We start from the raw sequence: 14,964 nt of genomic DNA on the forward strand, positions 1-14,964 counted from the left end.
CATTTATTTATGTATTTTATTTGTTATTTACATTATCATAGTTTTTATTTATTATTTTAGTATTAATATGATTTTTTTTTCGCATCCGACCTAGATATGGATCAAAAGGTCTCCTGTCGGCATGCTCCGCCTTTGTAAAAAAAAAAATGGTACGTTTCCTTTGTTAATTTTCATTTTCTTAATTTACGAAGAAATGAACGACAACTCATCTGCTAGTGATTTCATTCATAGAAAACGTTACTTATAGATCGATGACAGTACTCACAGGTTCATATGTAGCTAAATGACCCTCAAATTGTATACTAAGTTAAGTATTTCACAAGGATACTAAAGAATGAAAAACAGACGTTCACGTAAATATATTTATAGGGACATGTTTGTGAAAACAGGATTATTATGGCTTAGTGTGGCATTACTATTCCGTTACTTTGTATCTACCATAACACGATCAAGGTAGCGAGATACACTGGTTGCAAAGTAGGACGAGAGAAACATGTGCGGGCTACAAAGAAAAAAGAGAAGCAAAACAAAAGATAAAGGAGGCAAAAGGGAGAGATGTAAAATAGGGAAGGAGTTTGACAGAGAATTTTGAAAGTAATATAAAGGTGTTTTGGAAGAAGGCTGAGAGGAAGGGGAGGTGAGTCAAGAAAAGGTAGAAGGTGCAGATGGACAGATGTTTATAAATAATCACAGACCTCAAATAAATTATCTCACAGAACGCTTTAACCGCTGTACCGGGAGCTGCAACGTATCTGTGATTGTTGACATTACATTGGGAAAGAAGAGATGGGCAGTAGCTGATCACGATTCGGCTGAAGGGGGACTTGCCCAGAACAGATGGCGATGGCGTCCGGGGCCAGGTATATGTTCTACATATTTTACCTTAATCCTTTATGGGTTGGATATCCAGTTAAGGACACTTCAGGCGATTCAATTTAGTTTAAAGAGACCTCCACCCAGTGAAGGGTTAGTACTGATAAGCTAAGTATATCCAGTGTGTGGGCGGATGTGCGGAAAACCGTCTGAGATAGCCTTTTTGATGTAATAATCTCAAGAGTATCAACTACTTGGTCCAGTTAATGATTAATTCTGCGCTTAACTAGAAACCCTAAGGAAACGATTGAGGCTTCTTTACTAACATGGTTCGAGGATGGATGCTTCTGCCGGAAATAATCCATGAATAAAACACCGAAGAGGTTTTATGGCCAAGGAAGTCAATGGAGATGACTGCGAAAAGGTGTTTGGTATGAAGGGCCTTATACACGCTCAGGCGGTCACCACACACTATTCAGTCTTGCCTCAAGGCAACAGGTCAGTTCTAGCGAGACACCGCGAAGTGAAGACCATGACCTCTTCCATGGATATCGTAGAGTTAAACCTATTAGCGACTGCAGCTGTTGCAGTGACCTACATGTCATTTCAAGCTTGCTTATTTTAGTAGTAGATGACTGAATCAGACCTATACTATGTCCCAATTTTTTTTTCATATACGTTGCTGCATTTTTCATAGTGAACTAAAAATGGCCTGGATGGGATTCACCATTGTGTAGATTTGTGTTATTTTGTGTGTGAGCATGCATCTTTGTGTGTGATGCATTTGTTTCCAATATTCAAATAATCTTCTCAACGACCTTCTTCTATACCATTGTACTTATCTTTTTTGTTTTGGTTATCGCCACATTAATATCTTAATGGATGTGTTTGTATATCCTTTCATTCCATCGCTATAAATGAGTTCTATTGCTTTGTATTATTACTACACATACTTGATGTTGCATTTCTCAATTTAGATTCGTGTTTATATCAGGACCAAAATAGGTGATCGTTTTGTACCGTATTGGACCGGTCAGGCTGGGAGAATGTAGCCTCTTCCTCCTCTTCAGGAGCTCCTCTGTTGTTGGTTTTCTTGGTCGCTAAATCTCAGGTAGATGCACCGTCCTTTTCTTTTCTTTTTTCAACAAACAGTTAATATGCTGCATTTTTTCATTTTTTTCTGATTACTCTTTAGATTTAATTTTCCAAAGGCACGGGTTTTACGAATTCGCTCCAAATCGTCGCTCTTCAGTGGTGAAGTTGGTGCTCAGTACGGCAGACATGTTCACGGTAAGCTGCCGAATGCTGCACTGGGAGATGTGGCCTCAAGGTCGCCTCATGTGGTCATACATGCTCAAAAAGGCCTGAACTGAACGCTGGCCGGACGGAGCCAACCTGTCAGCTACAGGTTCGTGAGGGACCATCTCCGGCGGCGACCTGCATAGGATGCCTGGACGTCCCATACACGCTCAGTTTTGCCTGAACAGTCCTTGTTTGCCGCTTGAGCGTGCATGGAGCCCTTGAGGAAGAGGTATGCCTTGCTCCTTGGGGAGATGCGGTGGGAGACGCAATGTTCTTGGTGTTGAGTCTCCGTCAAGGAAGCAGCCTGGAGATCCTAATTTTAGAAATAAAATGCTAGGCGCTTATGTCAAAAGGGGTCTGGCTGTAATCGAAGGCCTTACATTATCCCTTCGTTCTCAGACAGCAACGGCAAGTGGTAGTCGCCGGTGGCTGTTCGAGGGGAGATCAAAGCCCAACAGCATGCTGAACAAGCCTAACATCATACAATGTATGTTCTGTACCTGCTCCTAACGAAATGGGTTCTCTTGTAATTCTCTATAACGTATCTGTAGTCACAAGTTAACTGTGGTACCATTATAAAAGCAGTCACTACAACCCGCTTGTGTCATATTGTTTCGCACAAAATTTTGGACAAATTTCTGTTCAACCTAGCAACCTGAGGCTGAAAATATGTGGACCGTCGCCTAGATAAGCAGTGAATGTTGGTGTATGGGCTGAATCATCACCAAAAGAAAAGAAAAGAGGGAGAAAAAAAATACCTTCTTTAAATCTCTTCTTTGCCTCTGTGGCCATCTCTTTGGCGTGAGATTGAATAGAATAGAAACGCTGGTTATCAGCTATGGAATACAGTACCCTGTTCGAGGTAATGTCGGACTATTCCAATCAGTACCGGGGACAAAAATCTACATTGTAAAGGAGTGAATTCATCCTGTCTGAAAATTTGGTATTCGGTCTACAGTACGCTACGTCAGTAGAATATGCAATTACTATCTTGATCAAGGGTCATTTTATTAAAGCATGCAGAACCATGAAAATTATGTTCCTATTTTCTCGTTTTTCTGTGCATTTGTCTGGGGATAACGGGATGAGTGGTTGAATGCCGGAGGATTTAGAATGATGAAAGGTTGATGACCAATGAATTTGGGAGGAATTTCAGAAAATCACGACTCCCTCCACTTTGAGTACAAACTGGTGATAACAGTGTTGAGATAAGGCTTTGCTGGTAGTGCTCCGTTAACACCTTGTGTATTATAAGATCAATACCTTTTAGGTGGGGAGAAGGGAGTGGGGCATTCTGGGGGCTGCTGGCCAAGAGCGTTGAGTGCCCAGGTCCCAGACACTCAGACACTGCTGTGTGTTATGTTCTCTATTAGGATTCTGGTCTTACTGACGCCAGACGACGATTTCATGCAATATTGAATATATATATATATAATTATATATATATATATATATATATATATATATATATATATATATATATATATATATATATATGATAATAATGATAACATGAAGTGCAGATAATGAAAAGAACACACAGTTCGAAATAACAATTACAAATGCCGAGGATAACACAAACAAGCATGTAAGCTTATTTCCATTGTGGTACTCAATGACCGATTTCCTACACTAAGTTACACAGACAACATACGTTGGGGTTAAGGGGACCAGAGACAGGCATGAGTAATACCAATCAGTACACATATGACACAAACATTATCATAAATTTGCTAATACTACTAAAATGTTCGTAACACTTAGGATATTGAGGATATATACATATATATATATGTAATATATATATATATATATATATATATATATATATATACAGTATATATATATATATATATATATATATATATATATATATATATATATATATATATATATATATATATATATATATATATACAGTATGCCTTTGTGAATTAAATTGGACCCTCCCCCTTCCCTCCCGGCTTTAGTAGCTGGTGGAGGTGTGGGGAGGGGGGTGATGTGGGGAATACCAGAAAGTGCATCCCGCGTTTGGAGACTTGCAAGTCATCATCAGTCTGCATTTTCTAGCGTGCTTGCATACGTCGCACACACACACTTACGCACACACATTCTCATGTACCCTTTAACACACGAAGAAACGCACGCACAAACACATACACACGTACGGACGAACGCATGCACACACACACACACACACACACACACACAATAGAATCATGAAAGGCATAGAAACTATTGATAGAGAGGATCTAATAAAATGGGATAGTAGAAATATAAGAGGACATGGGGAGAAAATCAAGAAAGACAGTTATAGAAGGGACCTGAAAAAGAACAGCTTTCCCCACAGAGTAATAGACATCTGGAACAAGTTAGACGAAAAAGGGGTGTGTGCAAAAACAATTCATTAATTTAAAAACAGTTTAGATAAAATGAGATATGAAAACGGGACATCACGAGCATAGCTCCCCTTCCCGTAAAATACAACTAGGTAAATACACCATGGTGAGCACATAAACGCATACAAATGCATACACGCACATACACACACACACACACACACACACACACACACACACACACACACACACACACACACACACACCATGGTGAATATATGCATGTATCCACATTCGCATACACACACGCAAATACACACAGATTAAAAACAATATAATGCGCACATGCAACATATACATTTAACAAAAAATCACGCACATGAAATATGAACATACGAGCAAACAGAAGAATACACTGAAATAACATGCAAGTGCATAAAGGCACATACAAGTGCATATGAGCGTACAGTCATCCGAAAACCTTCATCACGGAGATCTAATACTGCGTTGGCAGAAGGAGCTGTTTGGGATCGGCAAAGTAAACACAGCCTGTCTTTGTTCAGTAGGCTGTGGTCCCCAACAGACCGGCTAGGGGAGGATGGGGCTGATGCAAGTGAATGAATGAAGACATACATTTTTCCTTGCACACAACCTCCGTTTAAATAATCCCTAGACCTCTTTCACGAATAAGTCGAGTAGTCTCGGGAGCAGAGGTGGGCGTTTGGATGAGGTCGCTGGCTAAAGGCACGGTTGCTCTGCTTGAGTTTCACTGTGCGAATGTGCCAATAATTTGGTCATTTCTATGTTGTGCATATACGGTTGGAATCGAAGACTATAACCCACAAACTTAAGTAATCCTGATGCTTACTGATATTGGGTTAAAAAAGTGTTGTTTTTTTCATAGAATACTATTGCCTGGCGGCAGACTAAATGATGGCGTAACTTAAAATGTTCAATTAAAGGGATCAAGATGCGTGTCGTCAACGTGTTCAACCCTTCAGATACCTACAGATAAATGAAATGGCCTGACAAAAGCCAAAATAGAGTCCACCCATAGACAATTTAATCTAATTCACGCGCGTGAATCTGTGGACATATTCGTTCACTATAGAAAAGGAGGATTGGTGATATAGCTATAATAGATTTATTTGAAAAAGTTCTTCAAAGCTGTTTATTGTTTCATTCTCGCTCTTTGTCAATTCTTCGTAATCTTTACTGTTCTCTTTGTTTTATCGCGTGCTTGACCACGATCTTATAGCAGTCAGTCACACACCCTTGCTATTAGGCCAGATTTTTTTTTTTTTTGGGGGGGGGGTTACGGGTCCGCCGACGTTGGAAAACCCGAAATCAAAATAAAATAAAAACAGGCGAAATTCCTCTTTTTTACTTCTGCCTAACTGCCGACTGGCGTTGGTATAACGATAAAAAAAAATATGGGTCTCCTGTTTGTACAAAACAGGCAAAGTTTGGTACAGTAGCTTGTGTGTTCATCAGCCTGGCCAGTGAGGTATAATATATGTATATATATATATATATATATATATATATATATATATATATTATATATATATATATATATATATATATATATATATATATATATATATACATAAATATATATATATTTCCTCCGACCTGACAACATGGCCTCCTAAAAGCTATATATAAATAAATATGTTGGGGGCTTTTTTCGCCCTCCATGTTAAGGGGAAGGATCCATGGTATTCGTACCCTAATGAAAAAAAAAAATGAATAAAAAGTCTAGTCCCACGGGTTAGGTTGGGGATGTCGGAAGGTGGTCGTCAGGGCTGCCAACAGAAGAAACACTTGTCACTTACTGCATGCATGCAAAAGTGTGTCCAGCACTACTGGCTAGCAAGACGAGACATGCAGACACACATATACGTTCATAGATGTGCGAGCACCACCACACATGTATATATACACATAAATGCACCTAACACACACTTGCACGAATGAAGCAGAGATAGCAAAACGGTGTCATGTGAACACTGATGGCCTTACAGGAAATGTAGTGATTAAATTGGGAGGAAGAATGAAATAAGAACATCCTACACACCGGAGGAGGCAGACAAAGATTAGATAACGAATGAATTAGTAGATTAACAAATAAATAAAATAGGCTGACGTATAGAGACCTTGTTATAACCTTCAGCAGCTTATTACACCGATCGGCGTAGTATTCCTCTCAGCAAGGAAAGGTTTGTAGCCTATCTTGGTGAATCTCTATCGTACCGAATGACATTTTTTCCTTTTGACCGCGCAGCCGCCAAGCTATTTCATTCAATGATGTATCAATATGAAAACTTCTTCAGACATATTTCGGTTCAAATTGAAAGCCCATATTTATGCCGGCTATCCATACCCATCTTGCCTGTTGTTCGATATTTAGGGAGCCGAGACTACTCTCAAAAGACGATGAAAAACTCTCATATCGCTAAATATTGTCTGCTTTGCTACAGGACGCCTCGGTTGTTACAGAACCCATCACGTCATCAGAGCTAATAGCAAGAGAATGCAGATTAGCAGACGACGAATATTTTCATCAAAAGGGTCCTGAAATAGTGCTTTTGAGGTAAGATATTTGTTTCAAGCATGGAGGGTGTGGGGGCGCAACTGCTTCCCTGAATTTTTTCCATTTTTTATCTTCCACATTTTCTGGTAACTACACCCCACCAAATTGGTGGGGGTACTTACCAGGAAATATAGAAGTTAAATAACCGAAAAATTCCACGGGGGTAGGGGGAGCAGATGCTCCCCTGCGTCCCTAGAGTCTACAGACATGATTACAAAAGAGAAAAGGCAAAGCATTATCTGGGCTTGGTGATTACCTTTTAAAGGAAAAAGGTTTAGCTCTTTTTTTTTTTTTTAAAGGGCGACAAAGAGATGAATAGAATAACTACTGTGGTACAAAACTATAAAGAATCACTAGGGGTCTGGGAACGCCAACTCTGGAAGAAAGAAGATGAAATAATGGATCCTTTGTACAAGTGCATCGAAGGTAAGGACAGCCATAGTATGAATAGGCAAAAGAATGACATTCAAAACACAATAGAAACTGGTTGTGAGAGATGAAAGAATAAATAGATAAATAAACAAACAAGTAAATTAATAAATCAATCAAGAATTAAACAATCAAATAAGTTAATAGTTATCCAGCTTAGAGCACTAAACAAATGTAATGGATTATTGGGAGAGAGACCGTGTTCCTAATACAGTAGTGAATTCGAGAGATGATAAAAATAAAGAATCAAAACCAAACAAAATCAGGTTAAATACAATCTTCACTTACACATTCGTTAAAAACTAGAACTATATGGATGCAGGGATGACCCGTCATCCAGGAGGTGCCAAGATAAGAGGGAGGGAGGAGGGTGGAGGGGAGTGGAATATATAGGAAAAGGAATGGGTGGGAGTGGTTTCTATGCCTTTTTCTTTTTGGCTACCCCCGTGTAGTGGGAAAAAGCCTTTGGTATATGTATGTATATGAATAAAATCGAGAGAATACAGAAACGAAAAACCATATTGATCCTCAGGCCCCACAGGCAAACCACACAAAGTAAAGATCAGAAGCACAGAAAATGCCACCACCAGGACGAAGAAAAGCGAGAAGTGACGTGATTCCAGTGTTCAGATCAATGAAAGGCGCTGATACATATGACAGAGAAGATCTCTTATTTTGGGACGGGGCATGACGAAGATAATGAAAGATTGCATCCCTGAAAAAGAAAAATCTATGGATGTGTCATCTTGTGGAAACAAGAGAGCATGGTCCAATCTGAAACCTTAACCGAGCTTAATGCCAATTTTTATCGACGGAGATAAATAGACGGTGCCCCACGGTAGTATCTTCTTTCTTGTCCATTACAATTAGGTAGATATATACACACTTGCGTGCATGCACACACACACACAGACTAGGATAACCAGACCGGCTTGCTGGTACAACGGTATCGAGCTCGCCTGCTATCTCATTGGTCTGAGTTTGGTCCCCGCCCAAGGGTGAAAAGCATCACATTACTTCAGTCCGGTAACCCACACAGTTGGGCAATTTGTGTGTGTATGTGTATTCACTTGGTCTTTGGATCACATGTTGGACTCGTGATCGACAGCTATTTCCCTCCCGTAAGAGAGCTCAGAGCTCGTAGGTCCGATCTATGGGTAATGATATGACCTTACACACACACACACACCCAACTCCCCGCCCACGAGTCAGAGTAACGACCCGAAGCGCAGCGGTACCGAAATAATTTCGCCCCTGGGCAGGATTCGAACCAAGTACTACGGGCACCACCATGCTAGCAGTTCAGCACTCTACCAACTGCGCCACTGTGTATGTGTGTGTGAGTGTGTGTGTGTGTGTGTGTGTGTGTGTGTGTGTGTGTGTGTGTGTGTGAGGCCAAAGCTCTACCAATATGTTAATCTTTAAATATGAATTCTGAGCTCTTTTCTAGGAGGGTGATAACTGTCAATCACGAGTACAACACGTGAATCAAGACCATGGTGAATCGCTCACATACACACACACGCGCGCACGCAGAAAGTGACGACCAACTCCTCTTATCACTCAGAGGGGATGGTAACAGACTGGATGTGATCAACTGTAATTGCTGTAATTAACTTCGCTAATGAAGGGTCCACGCACAACTGATTGCAATAGCCCACTAGCAGTCCAGAATAAAAGTATGTAAGTACCAGCCGGTGCGGACTCTAATTTACCAGCGCTTCTCTCCATGTTGACAATCTCCCGTTGTTCTCAGGTTATCTTATACCTCATTTGATGATTTAATTGGTCGAGGGTATTTATAGTTTGATTCAAAGTCGTCTTCTTTTATTCTTATTCATTTCCTTTATGAAGTTATGGAGAAATGATGGAGGCATTGTTGTTCTGTTGATCGGGATTTGGTGTAGTCATTGTAGGTGGAAGGCAAAATGTTGTAGTTATTCCTGTTTATCTTCGGTGACCACCCTTTCCCACCTCCATCACACAAACAGTTCTCGGCCACCACTACGGCAGTCCGGGTTCGAATCCCGCCTAGGGCTGAATTAATTTCAGTATCGCTGCGCTGCGAGTCGTTACTCCAACTCTCGTGGGTGGGGAGTTGGGTGTGTGTGTGCTTGTAAGATCACAGCATTACCCATAGATCGGTCATATATGAGCTCTGAGCTCTCTTCCGGGAGGGAAATAGCTGTCGATCACGAATCCAACACGTGATCCAAGACCATGGTGAATAACACACGCACTTGGAACCCCTCTCTCGAGCGTGTCGTCATCTAAATACCAAGTGTGATTTGGCTGCCGTCTAGTGATTTTATCAAGGTGAGGGAAACCCCTTTACTTGGCCCCAAGAGGATGGACTGGTTCTGCCAGTCCGAATCAATTACTTCCATATTGGGTGGTGGTCAGATCAAGAGGGCTATGAAAATGGGAGCGGTTGGGAATTGGAGGGGGGGGGGTTGTAAGGTGACATCAGATCCAAGTTTCTTATATATACAAAACTTAAGTCACGAACGCTTAAGTGGCACGCATGATTTACAAAGAACAGGATTAATATAGACTTGCATACGAATGCTGATATCCCTAGAAAACCGAAAACACTACAGGCGAAATGAAATTTGACCTATGCAACTAAAGTAGTGAGCTAAACTGGTTTACTAGGTGTTTTATATATGAAATATATTCGTTTGTTTATAGTGTGAAATTAGTTGCTTTGAAATACAGGAAGTCTAGTACCAAGAGAGAGGTACATGTGCGTATATGTGTGTGTATGGCAAGATCTTGGTGTATGGGGGAGAGGACAGAGGGAGGCGCCAGGGCTGTTATAAATGTGGCATGGAGTCTTGTACCTTTTATAAACTTGTATAATCTTAGCTAACCGTAACACGCTTTACAACAGAATGGATGACGTGTTCAGCCTCAGCATTCCACTACAGGGCCGTCGGCCTATCCCGTTTGGAAACAATACAACCTCTGTGTCTCACGTAATTCGCATCAATTCACTTGATTTTGGCAATCTACAGTTGTATAGCAACCCACGTAGTTCTTAAACAAAAAAGCAAGGTTGTGTTGTTCCTCTGTATCCCCTCTTAGTATCAGCGTCTGTAAGGTTGGTGCTCTGTGTGTAGGCATAGGCAACAATGTTCTCGGCCTCTTCCTCCCCCCCTCCCCTCCCTCCGAGGTATACCCGGCAGCTTGGCAACTGCCATGCAAGTGAAACGATACATTCGAAAACACACGCATATATATAAAAATATATATATATATATATATATATATATATATATATATATATATATATATATATATATATATATATACATATAATACATGTGTGTGTTCTAAAACATACATAAATTACATACATAATCCTGAAGGCGCGTATGCAGGATCTCGAGTAGTTCGAACCTACGTACCGATCCAGTCACAGTGATTTATGAACGTATTGCCATTACCAAACCAGGTACCGGACTTATGAGTATGAAGTGTGCAGTTGCTCAGGTGACAGCAGTCAGTGCACAGTGATAATCTCCACCAAGCAAAACAAGCGAAATACTGAATTGTGAAAAGAAAAATCATACCTGTCACTTGTCCAGTCTGCCAGACAGGCCAAACAGAACAAATATTCAGTGTTTATATTCACTTCGTCCCTGCTACCATATAAACAATGCAGGGAGCTTGCAAGCAGTAAACTGCTTGCGAGTGAATTCCTGATATACTCGTTTTCTTCCGTTATCCCGTTTTTACAACATATCAATAAACACTTTAGAAATATCTATACATCTACACATACTGACTTATATTCTCGAATATTGAAATTGCTTGTGTTATTTGTCTGACAGATTAATTTTTCAAAACAGTTGGTAATTCTGGTATTGCGTCATTGTCTGCACTAAAACGCTTCGGAGCTCCACCACGGTACCACCGCCAGTCAGCCACCACACTCAGTCCCGAATATACCAACACGGGAGTTCTCGTAGACGGATCATTCAGCTGTGAGAACAATAGGACTGGTCCACAGGGCATTGTTGGAAGTAGGAGCTTGCACTTTTTAATTACTGTGAAATAAAGTTAGTGTGATCATACATACGTGACACCAGACCGGACGTAAACATTTATGAATTTCAGGTGTTGATATTTGAACTGTATTACTAGGACCGCGATCCACTACTATCGTGGCGCTCTAGGCCCCACCTTATTTTTATTTATTTTATTTATTTATTTATTCATTTATCTATTAATATTTGTAGTTGTCTTTGATAATCCATTCGTTCTGGTCATAACATTCAGTGAACACGGGTCTTCAGATTCTTTTTTGAAGGCCGCTTGTTATAATCTTGGTGCACATCTTGTTATTGCTGAAACCATTTTCTAAGTTGCTCCTCGGCTCATCTTATCGATACGGGTCTAGACAATGCCACAGCATCATAAGTCGATATTTTTTTTAGAAGTGCACACCTAAGCGATATATGAATAAAAGATAAATAATAAATTTGTAAATTAAGATACATAAACTCAATATATGTTCTAGTTGGAAATCAACAAGAAATCCTAAAAACTATACACTACCGACAACTCGGACCTCAACGCGAGCTTCGTGGCGCCACGTTTGTTTTTGTTTGTTCTTTTTACTTCAAAGACTATATAGGAAAGATGGGAAAGCTTCTATCTTTTATTAATAAGAAAACGTCATCCATCCAGCGTGAATGCGCGCCATCTATCGACAGAGCCGCAAACTATAAATCGGAAGTGGCGTAGCGCGGCTTTCAAATCATACTTAACTTATATTATATATAGTGTTTATGGAAATTTTAAAACTGATCCTTTCGCTAAAATAATCAACATCTCGAAAAAGTTTTACTTTCTCTTTATAAAATAATGAGTAGTAATTTTATGACTTTTGCATGCAAACAAGACTATTTAATATATGCTTTACACACATGATCACATTTATAAAATCAAAAGTTGGTAAAATACTTCAGCACAATGCATCATTCATTACTAAATATTTGAAATTGAGTAAACAGTTAAAATTTAAAAGGTTATTTTAGTTATATTTATCTTATTATTTCTGTAATATCATGTTTTTTTTGTTTGTGCTTGTGCTTATGTTTGAACTTTGTATACTTATTCAAGTATCTGTACACAAATTATACAAACAAGGATAATAAAAGTTTGGTATACATGAGATTCTTTTATTTGCAACAAAGCAATACTGTCTTGTAAAGAACATATACCAAACAAACTAAAAGAAATAACATTATTCAACTTCAAAAATGAACCATACATCAGGCAACCAAAACATGCAATCAGATATTAAATACCAAACAAAACATTGGAAAATCAGTAATCAAAAACAATAATATGAAACAAAATTAAACAAAGAAGCAGACATAACATGCATATTAAGCAAAAATAAAGCAAAAAAATGTTAACAGAACAAAGGAAAACCCCAAAAGCAAACAAACAAAAATATATACATATGTAGCAAGACAGGTACTGTATTGTAAAAAACATAGACAAAAATAAAAGGATGAACATGCAAGAAATGTCACAAAATCAAACAAACAAGATTTGCAATCATACATAAAATAATTTTGCAGAGGATAAAAACATAACTTCTTTGATCAAATTACATGGAAATCACACATTTTAGAGTAAATAGGTAAAATAATGCAACCATATGCTAGTTTTTTATATGAAATTATGCATTTGAGCAAAAACCGTCCTTGTTTGAGATTTGGTCGCCTATGAGTGAGTCGGACGGCATTCGTAGCTGCGGTTGGTAATTTTGCAGAGGATAAAAACGTAATTTCTTTGATCAAATGACATGGAAATCACACATTTTAAAGAAAATAAGTCAAATAATGCAACCATATGCTAGTTTTTTATACAAAATAGTGCATTTGAGTATAAACCATCCTTGTTCGGCTATTAGTGAGTCGGACGGCATTCGTAGCTGTGGTTGGTAATTTTGCAGAGGATAAATGCGTAAATTTTCTTTGATCAAATTGCATGAAAATCACACATTTTAAAGAAAATAGGTCAAATGTCAAATATGCTAATTTTTATATAAAATTATGCATTTGAGCAAAAGCCGTCATTGTTTGGGTTTGGTCGGCGTTGGTCGACTTAGGTAATTTTGCAGACGATAAAAACATAAATTCTCTTTGATCAAATTACATGATAATCACACATTTAAAAAGAAAATTGGTCAAATAATGCAACCACATGCTAATTTCTATATAAAATTATGCATTTGAGCAAAAGCCGTCATTATTTGGGTTTGGTCGACGTTTATTGAGACCGTAAAAGAACAAGCATAACACAGAGAAATCATTCAACAAAAACCGTTAAATTTTAAAACTTCCAAAGAACTTTAAGAAGCAGTCACGACCTACAAAAAAAAACATACATGCGATTCAACTTTTTTTTTTGCTGTGTATTTGGCCATTTATTCAAAATTAAGGTAAAAGTTTATAACTTTACAACATAAGCTAAGAACATGACATAACTATATCAAAGTTGCTGGGACTGCCATAAAGATATGGTATGAATTTGACATGATCAATTCATATTTCTAGATATTTGTAAGGTATTCATCTATAATTTTCATTTCCAAGCTAAGTGACACTGCACTGAGTCTGACATAAAGATAAAGAAGATTTAAACTATGTTCTATTTTATTCCTCCATTTTCTGTTAAAGTTTCCATGTATTGTGTATGTTGAATCTCTTACCTTTCTCTATCTTTAGGAAAAACTTGAAGTATTAGATGGGGAAAAGCATTTTTTTCTTTTTGCACACCACACATGGGTGATAGTTCCGCCCACACTCTATGATTGAATGTCCCGCTTAATTGTAAACAAACAGACGATGCAGTTAAAACTGGTGATTGGCGTACACGCCATCTATTGAGAGAGCCGCACAGTAAAATGTATGTGGACGATGCGGCTCTCCGTGAGCTTTCCCGTCTTTCCTATATAGTCTTTGTTTTTACTTCCATGTTAGTCCCACGTAGTCTCAAGCTGGATATTCAAAGTCTGCTCAAACAATTTCTCTTTTCAACTATTAAGCACAGTTTTGTCAACGTTTCCTTGTTTCCGTTATATTACTCAGATATATAGAATTGAGTGTCGCCGATTAATGATTTAAAATTAACTTCATTATTTTTCTGGCAAGTGGGACACTTCAACAGTATAAACAAAATAGGAACCATCAATGCACTCCCCTTGGGAACACTCAATTATGTTTTTTTTTTTTCTTTTTTTCTTTGTTTTTTTTTTGCCGATAAGGTTTTCCCAATTTGTACACCATATATTCTGTGTTCAAGATAACTATCCAAAAATATTAATGCTTCGCCTTCAATGCCAATAATCTTACAATCTTCAAATAATGAGCATGTACAACTGACAAAAGCAGCCTTAAAGTCAAGTAGGATTGAGACCACATTTTCCCTCATCCCTTGAAATTTGTTTCTGTGAATGCCAAA

At 38.6% G+C, this 14,964-nt stretch overlaps 1 protein-coding gene across 3 annotated transcripts in view; it reads left to right on the forward strand.

Annotated features, from left to right (window-relative positions):
* Nucleotides 1–14,964, forward strand: part of Sqor (Sulfide quinone oxidoreductase) — a 51,826-nt gene that overhangs the window by 8,892 nt on the left and 27,970 nt on the right. The window contains exon 1 of one of the 3 annotated variants that reach the window (XM_076173909.1): nucleotides 11,350–11,507. The exons of the other annotated variants lie outside the window; for them this stretch is intronic. The gene's annotated coding sequence lies outside the window, so the exon portion shown is untranslated. Of the gene's footprint in view, nucleotides 1–11,349; nucleotides 11,508–14,964 lie in introns of those variants that run through there. 3 annotated transcript variants of the gene reach the window in all.

Source organism: Oratosquilla oratoria, chromosome 35 (genome assembly GCF_046742065.1).
Source record: "Oratosquilla oratoria isolate Oo_2021 chromosome 35, ASM4674206v1, whole genome shotgun sequence".
Lineage (NCBI taxonomy): Eukaryota > Metazoa > Arthropoda > Malacostraca > Stomatopoda > Squillidae > Oratosquilla > Oratosquilla oratoria.